We start from the raw sequence: 12,628 nt of genomic DNA, 5'->3' as shown, positions 1-12,628 counted from the left end.
GTAGAGGCAGATTGTGGTTCAGGTCAGAGAGCTTTACGTATGTTGCACAGCTTGCAGCAGTGTACAAAAGGGCCTCTATGTACCTAACTGATCCTCAGGTCAGAGGCCAGACCGGCCAACCCTTTCACAATACGTACACTTGGCAGCTCAACAAGCTGGTGGAAGAAATGAGCTGCAGCCAATGTCAGCTGTGGCCAAAAGCTACCCTACATAGGTCTTGGATTGTGTACTTTTCATTTCGAGTGACTCTATTAGGAACAGATATTCCTTATTATACCAGGTCAGGCTATTTGTCCACCTAAACCATACTGTGTACACTGGCTGGCAACAGGTTTCCATGATCCATGACCATTTGGAGGGGGGGGGATGTTGTCTTTCTCAGATTTGATGCTTGATCTGAGTTGAATTAACTCTCTGTGCACTCCCCCAGAGCCCTGGATCTTGCATCTTGGGATGGATGGAGATGATCCCAGCATAAAAGGGTCAGCAATTTTGTTGAGTTCAAGCACCAATCTACTGGCTCTGCAGCATTTTGCCATCTCTTAGAAGATTATTGCACACCTATTTCCCTCTGATAGGGAAAGGGTTTGAATGGGTGAAAACAGATCTTATCATATACCTTTTTGCCCAACTCAGCTGCATTGCGTACCCGATCCAGACTCCTGGTGTACTTTTCAAGGGATGGGAAAGTATTGTAGGTTCAAAAAGTACACCAGGAGTCTGGATTGAATATGCAATGCAGCTGAGTTGGGCAAAAAGGTATGCAATAAGATCCATTTTCACCTGTTCAAGCCTGTGCCCAGCCCATGCCCGGATTGAGTGAAAATAGTAGTGCGATAATCTCCTTAATAATAATAATAATAATAATAATAATTTTTATTTATATCCCGCCTTTCCAATTGCATGATCAAGGCGGCTTACAAGACAAGAAACAATAAAATACAAGTAAAACATCACAATATAAAAAGTTTAAAAACATCATTACTAGGGGTAGGAATGGGAATCTATACAAATCACAATTCACTAGGGGCAAGAAAAAGACAATATATTGCACTAATCCGGGGTCGAAAAACAGAGGGCAAGGAGCAGAGAAAAAACACTATTACCTAAAGTGAAAAAGCCAACTGGAATAGATGCGTTTTTAATTGTTTCTTAAAAGAAACTAAAGATGCAGAGGAACGGAGCTCTACAGGGAGCTTATTCCACAATGAGGGGGCGGCGATAGTGAAAGCCCTCTGTGAGGTCCTCACCAAATGGGATTTAGGGACCTCTAACAAATTGGTCCCAGATGTTCTGAGTGTGCGGGGCGGATTGTGTGGGGAGAGGCGGTCCTCCAAGTACCCTGGGCCCAAGCCATTTAGGGCTTTATAGGTCAAAACCAACACCTTGTATTGAGCTCGGAAGCGAATGGGTAGCCAGTGGAGATCTTTTAAAATAGGTGTTATGTGGTCTGTCCTGGAACTACCAGCGACCAGTCTGGCTGCCATATTCTGCACCAATTGAAGCTTCCGGGTTTGGTACAAGGGTTGCCCTATGTAGAGCGCATTGCAGAAATCCAATCGAGAGGTTACCAAAGCATGTACAACAGTTTCAAGGTCCCGACGGCCCAGGTAGGGGCGCAGCTGGCGTATCAGCCGAAGCTGATAACAAGCACTCCTGATCGTCGCGTCCACCTGAGATGTCAGATGAAGCGACGAATCAAGGAGTACTCCCAAGCTGCGCACCGAGTCCCTCAAGGGGAGCGTGACCCCATTCAGGACAGGCTGACAAATCTCACCACCCGGAACCGAGGGACCTATCACCAGTACTTCCGTTTTCCCTGGATTCACACTGAGTTTGTTCTCCCTCATCCAGCCCATTACCGACGCCAAGCAGGCATCTAGAGGAGAGATGCCATCCTTAGTTACTGCATCAGTCGGAGACACAGAGAAAATTATTTGGGTGTCATCAGCATACTGATAACACCGCGCCCCGTGTCTCCGGATGATCTCTCCCAGCGGTTTCATGTAGATGTTAAAAAGCATAGGGGATAAAATCGCTCCCTGAGGGACACCGGATGTAAGTGCCCTCTTATCGGAGCGACAATCCCCCAGCTCCACCATCTGGAATCTACCCGAGAGGTAGGACCGGAACCACTGCAAAGCAGTGCCCCCGATACCCAACTCCCCCAGGCGTTCCAGAAGGATACCATGGTCGATGGTATCGAAAGCCGCCGAGATGTCCAAGAGCACTAACAGGGACACGCTTCCCCTGTCCATGCTCAGACGGAGGTCATCAACTAAGGCGACCATGGCAGTCTCAACTCCATAGCCCGCCCGGAAGCCAGTTTGAAATGGGTCCAGAAAATCGGTGTCATCCAAGATCGATTGAAGCTGGAAGGCGACTGCTCTCTCGATCACCTTCCCCAAAAAAGGTAGCAGCGAGATGGGCCGATAGTTGTTATGAATCAGGGGGTCTAAGGAGGGTTTCTTGAGCAAGGGTTTAACCACTGCCACTTTCAATTTAGATGGAAACTGACCCTCTCTTAGAGAAGTATTAATGATGCGGTGCAACATAGTCAGCACCGCATCTCCCCCCTGAGCTGCCAACCATGAGGGACAGGGATCAAGAGAGCACGTCGTCTTCCTAACGCTTCGAAGGATCTTGTCCACTTCATCGGTACTAACAAACTCCTTAGTCCAGCTACAAGTGTTCATCCATGAACAGAGCATACCATTATCCTGTTTCTATGTCTGTCCACCCCATTTTATAATCCATTTCCTGTCTAGATAATTAATGTAATAAATATTTAGATATATACTTCAGGCCAGGCTTTGAATTGCAGCTTGGAGAAAAGGAGAATGCAGACATGTTTTCCACCATTTTCAGGGAAGGAAAGGGTCGGGAAGAGTACCTGGAAGGGTGGTCTTTTTCAAAAACTTTTTGAATCACTTCACTACAGATCCTTCCATGGCATTTAGTGGTGGCTGTAGACACAAGGCAAAGTGCCAGGATCTCTTTACAACAAATGTGGACAACTATGGCTTTCTAGACATTTTCTGCCTGCAGCTTCCATAGCCCTTTAGTAATATCTGAAGGACCAGAGCTTCCCACCCTACTTTGTGTTCTCCAGACTGTAAGGAGATAAGAGCAGGACTCGGATATAAAATGAGTTTAAAGGACTGCATGGGACTAGGTCTGGGATTCTATTTAAGCACTTTGAGAAACACCAAAGAAACATCAGAAATGGCTGAGGCAATATTATTCTGACCATCCTCTTCTGAGAAAGATAATGATAAACCAGGAAAGTTTTACAGAAAGCTCTGCTAGGTCCCTTTCCCAGTCTGGAAGTTCTGCTTCAGTGGGAATATATTTCTGGGAATGGAGCTGCTAAGTGTTGGAATGTAAGGTTTCTGCTAGAGTTGTTAATATTTGCCGTGTATCGAAATGTTTAAAATAATAAAAAAAGAGTTTGCCCCCCCTCCCCACACCTACATTGAACCTTCATAATCATGTGGATGTAGAAGTTAAATTAAAGAGTGCAAGAGTGCACAAATTTGGGATTTCAATTTATTTTTGTTTGGTGTACTTACTCAAACTATACACACTTACATGCACAACTTGGTAGAATACATTTGTAATTCTGCTGTATGAAAAAATATATGAAAAGTCTAAAAGTCTGATGTGTCAGACTTCTCTTAATTCCTGCGAATAAAGCTTTTCTCCCTAAGTTAAAGATTTTCACCACCCCATGCTCTGAGAATGAGTGCAGTTGTGAGAACCCATTCATGCGCACAATCTGTTATCAACACTTTGAAGCCTGCTGGGCTTGCCAGACAACAATGCAGTATGTGTGAGAATTATTCCTTTCATGATATTCATGCATTAAAATTGGGAAGTTCTTCCAGATACTAAGAACAATTTCAGATGTGGAGCCAGGATCAGTTCTGATTATTTCCATTAATTTAATTTAAAAACAAAAACAAAAAAAGCTTCAAAATCAAATTACCTTGACAAGAATACTCAGTGGGCCAAAATGCAACCCACTCCTCTTTAAATTGCATTAAGAAATGTTGGCAAAACACAGCCCAGTAACTTAACTGGCCTTGGTTGCTGTTGGTATAGACAGGATCTAGTCTTTAGTGACAGAATCAGACTGGAGGTTCATAAGGTACCATCCGATCCTAAGGTTTTATTTATATATGCATTATGGAACGTTCCTATTTTCGGAGTACTAGCATATATTTGGCTTTGTGAGCCAGATGGTCAGTAAGTATAGCTTTTAGTTTCTGTTGTTTTGTTGGTGATAGCTTCTTGAGTGCCTGGAATATTAAATTAAAATGGATACTCCTGTTTATCTCTTGCTGTCAAAATAATTCATACTCCTTTTGCCTCTTTAGAATTAAGCCAAATGTTTCAGAGTTGATCTTGGCTTTCAGGAGCATGGATTCTACTTCAGAGGTATTTCTGATTATGGCAACAAGCTTTCCTTTTTTTACTTTGTTGGCTCCCATAAAAAAGTTAACCATTTAGAAGCCAAGGCCAGTGCATTGTTGGTTATACCAAGTGTCTTCAGTGTCTGAACATAGCACAGGCCTCCGTTTTATCACGACATAGCCCAAATCCACAAATTTCAACTTTTAATACAAACAATTAAGACACCATGCTTTACCAATTAAGACCCCATGGCAGAAAACCTGTGTGAGTTGTTCCACTTCAACTCTTCAGCTTCCACAAGAGAAGCCCTTGCTAGGCATTCCTGATTTTTCTAATATAAGCTTTATACTGTACAATACAACCATTGTGAGAACCTCCTATCCTCCCTCCTCATGTACTATCAGCATTTCAAATCCTCTCTAGTTTTGTTGGACAAGTTGCTGATAAGTAGTGCTATCCAAGGAGGCTCTTCATGTGATTTTTGACCACTCACTTTCTGATGACAAGAAGCAAAGAACAGGGTAGGTGTGCTCCCACTTCTTGTGTAATTACAAACACAGATTGAGGATTTCTGAATAGGATTAGACTCTCTCCCTTCTTGTGTAATTATAAACACACATTGAGGATCTCTGAATATGATTAGACTCTCTCTCTCTCTCTCTCTCTCTCTCTCTCTCTCTATATATATATATATATATATATACACTCCTGGACTTGGGATCTGCGCCCCTCGATTATCCGTGGGGGGCAAATGGAGAGAGTTAAAATGGGGTGCGTGGCCGTGGCGCACACCTGCACACCCCATGGGAGAGTGCCTCCATTCGAGCCAATAGGGCTTGAATATGCATGTTTTTTCATTTTCATGGGGTATGTGTGTCTGCGAAAAAGGAGGGGCGACTGTATATATTAATTTTAAAATACAAATACAATATAAACAAAATACAAATAAAAGTCTTCCTTGTAACATTCACTTAAGTCAAAGTGGGATAGTTTTTGTTACCTTAATGAATCTCGCTTTAAATTCATAAAGCCAAAAATTAATTATACTTACAGTGTGTAGTTGATACTTTCACTAACATAATTCTAATTATGATATTGCATTGCTCTTTGTAAGCCTCGCCTTCATTTTCTAAAAACATTAGCTTATAGAACTATTTGTCTCCCTACATAAAATTCCTTTGTAAAACTTAGATACTTAGGATTAGACTCTTAACTATTAAAAGGTCACACGACTGTGTACTTTTCCAGTAGTTTTCCAGTATCATGATGATTGCAGCAGACTTCAACATATAGTCTGCCTCTTCCTGATTCAGACTGTTGTTCTGTCTGTCTTTTGTGACTGCCATTGTCTTTCCAAAGACTCGAGCTTTGGTCTCAAGCATTCTGGACTGGAGCTGCCATGGAATAGAACCTGGAATGTTTTATCTAAAAAGCATGTGCTTTTATGGACTTCACTTCTGCAATGTGAACATGGATTTGCCCTCATCTGCATCTCCTACCACTTGAGGACAGAAATGTGTACCTGTATTTTGAAGACAGGGGTGACTCAAAATTCACCAGACTCTGAAAATTATAGCTGTTTTCACTCTTAGACAACCTTCATGATAGGACTGTATCATCTGTCTTTGAAAAGATGGGTATTCCGAGCATAAGGCACAGGAAATGAGTAATTATTTTTTTTGGCTGACAGATGGGGCAGGCAGCTATTTCAAGTAGGAGCAGAGCATTTACATTTTCCTACAGTCTTTCAAACTGAAAGATGAAAAATGTGTGCAACCTTCAGGATTTTCCCCTCAGGTTTCTCTATGTGCCAAAGATAAAAAGAGAGGACACATCTTGGACTGTGGGATTCTGAACTGTATAGGGTCAAAATCTTTATTACTTGTAATTATTATTAGCAGCCATAATTGTTGCTGAAAATTGCAATGACCAATAATATGGTTATTACTGATGCTGAGATAAAGGTTACCTAGAGAGGAGCTAGTGGTGGTGTTGTTGCTGTTATTTTTAACAGCAACTGGTCATTTGTTGTACTGGTACTGGTCATTTGTTGGAGTGCTGACTCTGTTTCAGGTAAGCTGCCAGCCTTTTAAAGCAGATTAGAAGGCTTGACTTGTATGCATGTGCACTTAAAAAATCATGTGTATCAGCCAGTCGGTGCAGTCTGTAGCTGTTACCACTGTGAATTGGCAGAACAGACCTACATTCTGGGGAAAAAGATGTGGTGAATGGACCTCTATGGCGGCTTAACTGCTCAGATGATATATTTCAGGATCACCCAAGATCTCTGAATAAAGTTTTGATTGCAAACCCCCCCCTTTTTTTTTTTTTGGTGGGCAGATTGCCCTTTTTAAATTGCAAAATATGTTGTTAGTGGGGGAAACGGCATGGGAAGTTTTACAAGTACAATCACTTAAGATTATCTTAATGGATGTTTATAGTGGCCTAGCAGTGCAGATATCATGCCAAAACCATTAGCCTGAAAAAGCAGACATATACATACACTTCCTTATCTTCTGCTGAACAACAGCCATGCTTAATGTAAAGTAAATCCATATGCCTCTCAAGCGCAGACATGCTGGCTTCAGAGTCATCATGTTACTCCAGCACTGCCATAACTTTCCTGGATTATTGCAGATGAACCCAAGAGCAAGAGTATTGGTTTTCAAAGATTCCCATTTTACAAGGTGCTTGCAGCTTTCCATCTGGAATATATTCATTGCCCTCCACACCCAGCAAAATTTCTATTGAAGGTCTGCATCAATGAATTTAGGCTTTCTAGATTTAATTGCATTGTCCAGAGCCATGCTACCTACAGTTATGAGCACTTTCCCTATGGAAATAAAACTAGGGGCTCATTTCATTCTTCCGCTCAAACAAGTTTCATTTTAGCTTAGAATCCCCTGACTTCAGACATACCATGTTCTTGTGATTCTACAGAATACATTCAAACTAGACTTTACATGGATGCAGAACTTAGAAGTACTTTATGGGACTACAACTAAAACAGGCAAGTTTCTCTACCCTTATCTCTTTAGTCTAAGTGTGGCGGGTTACAGACGGGCAGGGGAAGATGTCTTGAAGGTGTCTTCCCCTGAATATGGAGCCTCCAGACCGCCCGCCCCGGGGGCGTGGCTAAGGTGTATGGGGCTTCCACACTGGGGGTAGTGAAGACGCCTCACCTGGGGCCGTTTCTTACCCGCAGCTTCCATACCGCCGCCTCGCAGGACGCTGCAAAGAGAGAGGCAGCTTCCGCATGGGCGGCCAAAAACGCGCCTTTTTTTTCTTTTGCCGGCTGGCGGATGCGCAGCTGCGCGGCTGCGGCAGTAAGCACCGGCGGCAGAAAGCCTATGTGCACATTTAAAGCGCCCAGGCCCCTTTAAACTTTTTCCCCTGCCCTACCCAAGAACAAAGGTGGCCTCCTGCCAGCTGGTGATCAGCTGGTGTTGGCATCCTTGTCCGCTTGCACGTTGCCAGTGTCACGAGCATCATGGATGCCTCCTCTCCATTGGTCCCCGTGCTCTTGCTGAATCTGCAATGCACAGCCACAGCTGTCGCTGCTGCCACCGCTGCCACCGCTGTCCCCCTGCCATCCCCCATCACCTCCCTTGTACATATGTAAATATTTAAAGTTTTAGCGTTTTTTATTGTTAGGTGAAAATGGTGCAGGAATGTGTGTAGGGGTTCACTTTAAATTCCAAACTTTCCACAATTCTAGTAGCGCATGCGTACATGTTGCTCTAGGGTTAGGGTTACGAGCATTAAAATAGAGTGCAGCTGTGCTGCAGCTTCCACATCTGCATGGCATCTGACGCTCTAATTAGAGCCTCGGTGCAAACTGCGCATGTTCCAGGACCCCGACTCATTATGTGACGCAGCTAACTTGGAGCCTTTAAATGGGCAACTTAAATTAACAGCGTAACAATTCTGGTGTACCGGTGCAGCAGCTTACAGACGGAGATGCGCAGCTGCGCAGTATATAGAAAATAAGCGGAAAAAAGCGGCACCTTTTTAATGCCGCTTCTTCCCGCTTGGGGTGTGCAGGCGGCGTGTTCATGGCGGCATTCAGGTAAGGGCCGTCTAAAGGCTATACCTTCATGACGTCATGAGCACACCCCTTTTTGCCCGTCTGTAACCCGCCAGAGTGAGAGTTCTTTGCCATCTATCAGCTAATCTGTATCTGTTTGGAGATCCCTCTCATGTCTGCTTTTTTTGTGCTCCCAATGCGTGAACCATAGTCTAGTCCATATACCCAGATTTAGTACCAACAGCCCACTTAAGCACACTTAAATCTTGGAATCTCAGGCTTTTACATGGCAGAATAAGCAGACTTATTTTTAGACTTTTTTTTTTAAAAAAATGATGAAACGATAAATATATAAATATTCAGTATCCTTAGGGTACAGATGGAGGAAGGCAAATTACTTCTCCCATTTCATTTTCATCCAGTCAGCCTTGGTTATTAACATTGGTCCTGTACAGATCAGCCTGAAAGGCCAGCATGGGGGCAGAGTCGGGATGTAGCATTCTCACGACGCATGCCTGACTCTGCTCCCCAGAGCGCCCTGATGCCTAAGAGTCCAGAAGCTGTGCCAAAGCCACAATCCAGTTCTAAGGACTAGAGCACAGCTTTGGCACGGCTTCTGGACTCTTAATATGCATGCTTCGTTAAAACAGCATACCTCCAAAGTGACCCGAAGCAGCTTTATTTTGGCCTGTCTGTATGGGGCCTGTATTTGTGGCTTACCGCACAAGAAAACAGAGTGGAACTGGAACTGGAGAGTAGTGCTCTCTCTGTGCCTTACCAAACTATGTCATAGCACTTCAGTTCTCGTCCTGTGGGAGACAGTTGTAAAAGCATGGCTTTTTCATAGTCATGTCCATAGCCGTTGGACAAAAGACATGCTTTTACAACTATCACTCGCGGGAAGAAAACATGTCCTCATGTGGTAAGGCGCAGAGAAAACTGCTGCTCACCAGCTCCATTTCTGCTCTGTTTTCTCATGTTATAAAGATCTAAATGTGTTGCCTGTTTCTTTTCCATTACTATTCATTACTTTAAAAAAAAAGCGTGGCTTAAAAAAAGAAAAATTCTTCTCAAAAACATCTAAAAATGCCCCATAAAAATAACTTTAAAAAGTAAGTGGAAATACTATGCATTCTTGCTCATTGTTCTATTCATCACTTTAATGGAATAGGAGAGTGAACATCTTTGCTTTCCTTTTATTTAATTTAGAGACATTTTTGTTTGTTTTTCTTGTTTGCCTAACATGTTAGACTTGCATTTTGCAAAAATCACAAAGCTATAAAAAGCTGTAGCGAAAACTTAGCACTCTTTCACTGCTGGGTGAAGAAGAAGGTGGTTTTCTAAGCAAAGAAAGAAAGAAAAATAAATGTTTCTCATTATACTGATAATAATATAGCTTGGATCCCACTCCTCATATTGCTTGGTACAAAATACCTGTTTACAGGCAACTACATTACTTTTCTGGGATTTGATGGCTTAGTGGTTAAGATGCCAATTTTCGACGATTTGATGATCAGAAGGTTGGCAGTTCGAGGCCCATGTGCCACATGATGGGATAACCCCTGTCACTAGTCCCAGCTTCTGTGAACCTATCAGTTCAAAAGCATGCAAATGCAAATAGATAAATAGGTATGGGTGGGAAGGCAACAGCGTTCAGTGGGCACATGACCACCAGAGCAGTCCTTGGACAACACTGGCTTTTCAGCTTAGTAACGGAGATGAGCAACATCCCCTACAGTCGGTTATGACTAGACATTCATATCAAGGAACTATCTTTACCTTTTTACATTGCTTTTAACTTATTAACTGCAAGGTCTGAGCTAGCCAGTTGTCCTGAGACCAAAATAGAAGTGAAACCTTCCTTTAAAATGTGCAGACATGCCAGCTCTGATTCTGCTGTTCTCTGTCTTATTTGTCTGGCTAGCGTTAGCCCATTAAGGTTTTCCGCACTGCACTTAAGCCTTTAATGATGGTCTTGCCATTATTACCCTACTGGCCTTCTGGCTCCCTGACTAGCAAACCACATCTTGAATGGCCAACCACAACTCAGTGTTTCAGTCTTTTCTTGCTTTAACACTACCATTAAGAGTCATTATCCGCCAGATGAGTGCTGGCATAGAGTACTGACCAATCAATTCTTTCTGAAAATAAAGGTGTAGATTTTCCATCCTAGTCAGTGTTCTTGTAATGATTTCCCTGCATTGTCTCAGTTCAACACATAGTTCATTTTGACAGCATTACACATATTGAAAAGATTCAATATTGAAAAGATTCCCATCCGGCCTCCCTAAAGGAATTGAACCCTTCCCACAAGGCATCTGACTCCATCCTGGCCTCTGAGGGGGAGAGAGGGTGGGTCAGTGCCATCAGGCTTATCCTTAAGATACAGAGCCCTCCATCTGTCCATCTGCCTTGGTCCAGGCCTCAGAGGGAGAGAAGAATGCTGGACCTGATCCCCTTCCCCTCAACCATTCCCTTCTCCTTTTGTATCGTGTCTTCTTAGATTGTAAGCATGAAGGCAGGGAACCGTCTAATTAAATGATTTTATGTACAGTGCTGTGTAAATTTACAGCGCTACATAAATAAAGCTTAATAATAATAATAATAATAATAATAATAATAATAATAATAATAATTCCAGTGTACCTTGTTTGAGTCCACATGTACAGATGAGTGATCGCTTACATTTGACTGAGAGGGCATAGGATGTAATCAAAGGTGTGCAGTAACACCAGCCATGGTAGAATTCAAAGATATAACCATGTTAGTCTGTAGAATCAGTTATGTAGAGAGATCTTGTAGCACCTTTGAGACTAACTGAAGGAAAGAAGTTGGCAGCATGAGCTTTCATAGACTTCAGTCTACTTCCTCAGATGTTTTTTTAGAATGGGACCTTGTTATCCGCTGGGGTTTGATTCCAGGATTCCCATGGATAACAAAATCTGTGGATGCTCAAGTCCCCTTAAATATAATGGCAGAGCAAAATGGTGTCTCTTATATAAAATGGAAAAATCAAGGTTTGATATTTGAAACTTATACCTTTTTTTTTGGAATATATTCAAGCCGTGTATGCTTGAATCCATGCATAAATAATATGTGGATAAGGAGGGTCAACTGTACCACCAACACCAGCAATGGTGTTGGTGGTATAACCAATTTATTCTAGGTCTGGGCTGATGGTTTTAAGGAATCTGCAGCTGCTGGAGACTGGCAGTGGAGCTATCCTCCTTCTTAAATAAGTGATGGTGGCTGCTAATTGCTATGAATATGAATATTGGCAGCGGTGAAGAAATTGGTCAGGAGGACAGCTGTTAATACATGTTAGAAGAACGGCCCAAAGACCATGTGATTTGCACGGGAATATCAAAGAGCAAAACAGTGCAGGAGGCCAGCAGTTTGAAGCAGTAATTATTATCCCCACACATACAGATGGGAGATGCTCACAGTTCCACTAACTAACAAGGCATGTGTTACTTTGGCTGGCACATACATCAAAGGTCTTTGCCTGTAATTTGCTTAAAGGGATTAGAAGCAAAATGTGAGGGTATTATTGAGCAAAAGCAAGTGAATATATTTTGCTTTTGTGCAGAGAGGGTGAACATTTGTACATCTACTCTGTCTGCAAGCGATTATTGCAAATCTTTCTGACAACCTTACGCAGCACTGGATTTGCCTTTTGGTTTCAATGACATCAAATAAAAACTGTATTCTTTTTTTATTATCAGAAGAGGCCCTTGATTAAGATCCAAATGAAAAGGGAACTTTTCACTTGGATGAGGTGAAATCTCTGAAGCATTATCTTTCTAGGCCATAAATACATCATAGATTTGTTTCACAGCCTGAGTCGCATGCACATCTATTCAGAAATAAGCCCCACTGAGTTCAATAGGAGTTTCCCCCATGATAGGTCACACAGGACTGCAATCTTCATCTTACTAGTGTTTAACTGCTAATGAATAGAAATAGCTCTATATGACCTGGGAAATGTTTGGGACTTAAAACTGGCTAAGCAAATGCACAGTGCAAGATTGAGGGAAGAGACAACATGTTCCTTGTATCAACTGGTATTTCATTTATTCAGTATTGAGACAGGAGGAGAAAGGTGGCAAAGAGGCAGCCTTCCAGACCATGCCTTCTATAATGTCTGGCTCTGAAAAAGGACCCCTTCAGAGCCAGGCATTTAGG

The sequence above is a fragment of the Sceloporus occidentalis genome, unplaced genomic scaffold, assembly GCF_023333645.1.
Source record: "Sceloporus occidentalis isolate IW3139 unplaced genomic scaffold, rSceOcc1.0.p SCAF_2, whole genome shotgun sequence".
Taxonomy (NCBI): domain Eukaryota; kingdom Metazoa; phylum Chordata; class Lepidosauria; order Squamata; family Phrynosomatidae; genus Sceloporus; species Sceloporus occidentalis.
The sequence above is the reverse complement of the archived record's forward strand: the minus strand, read 5'-3'. Positions refer to the sequence as shown.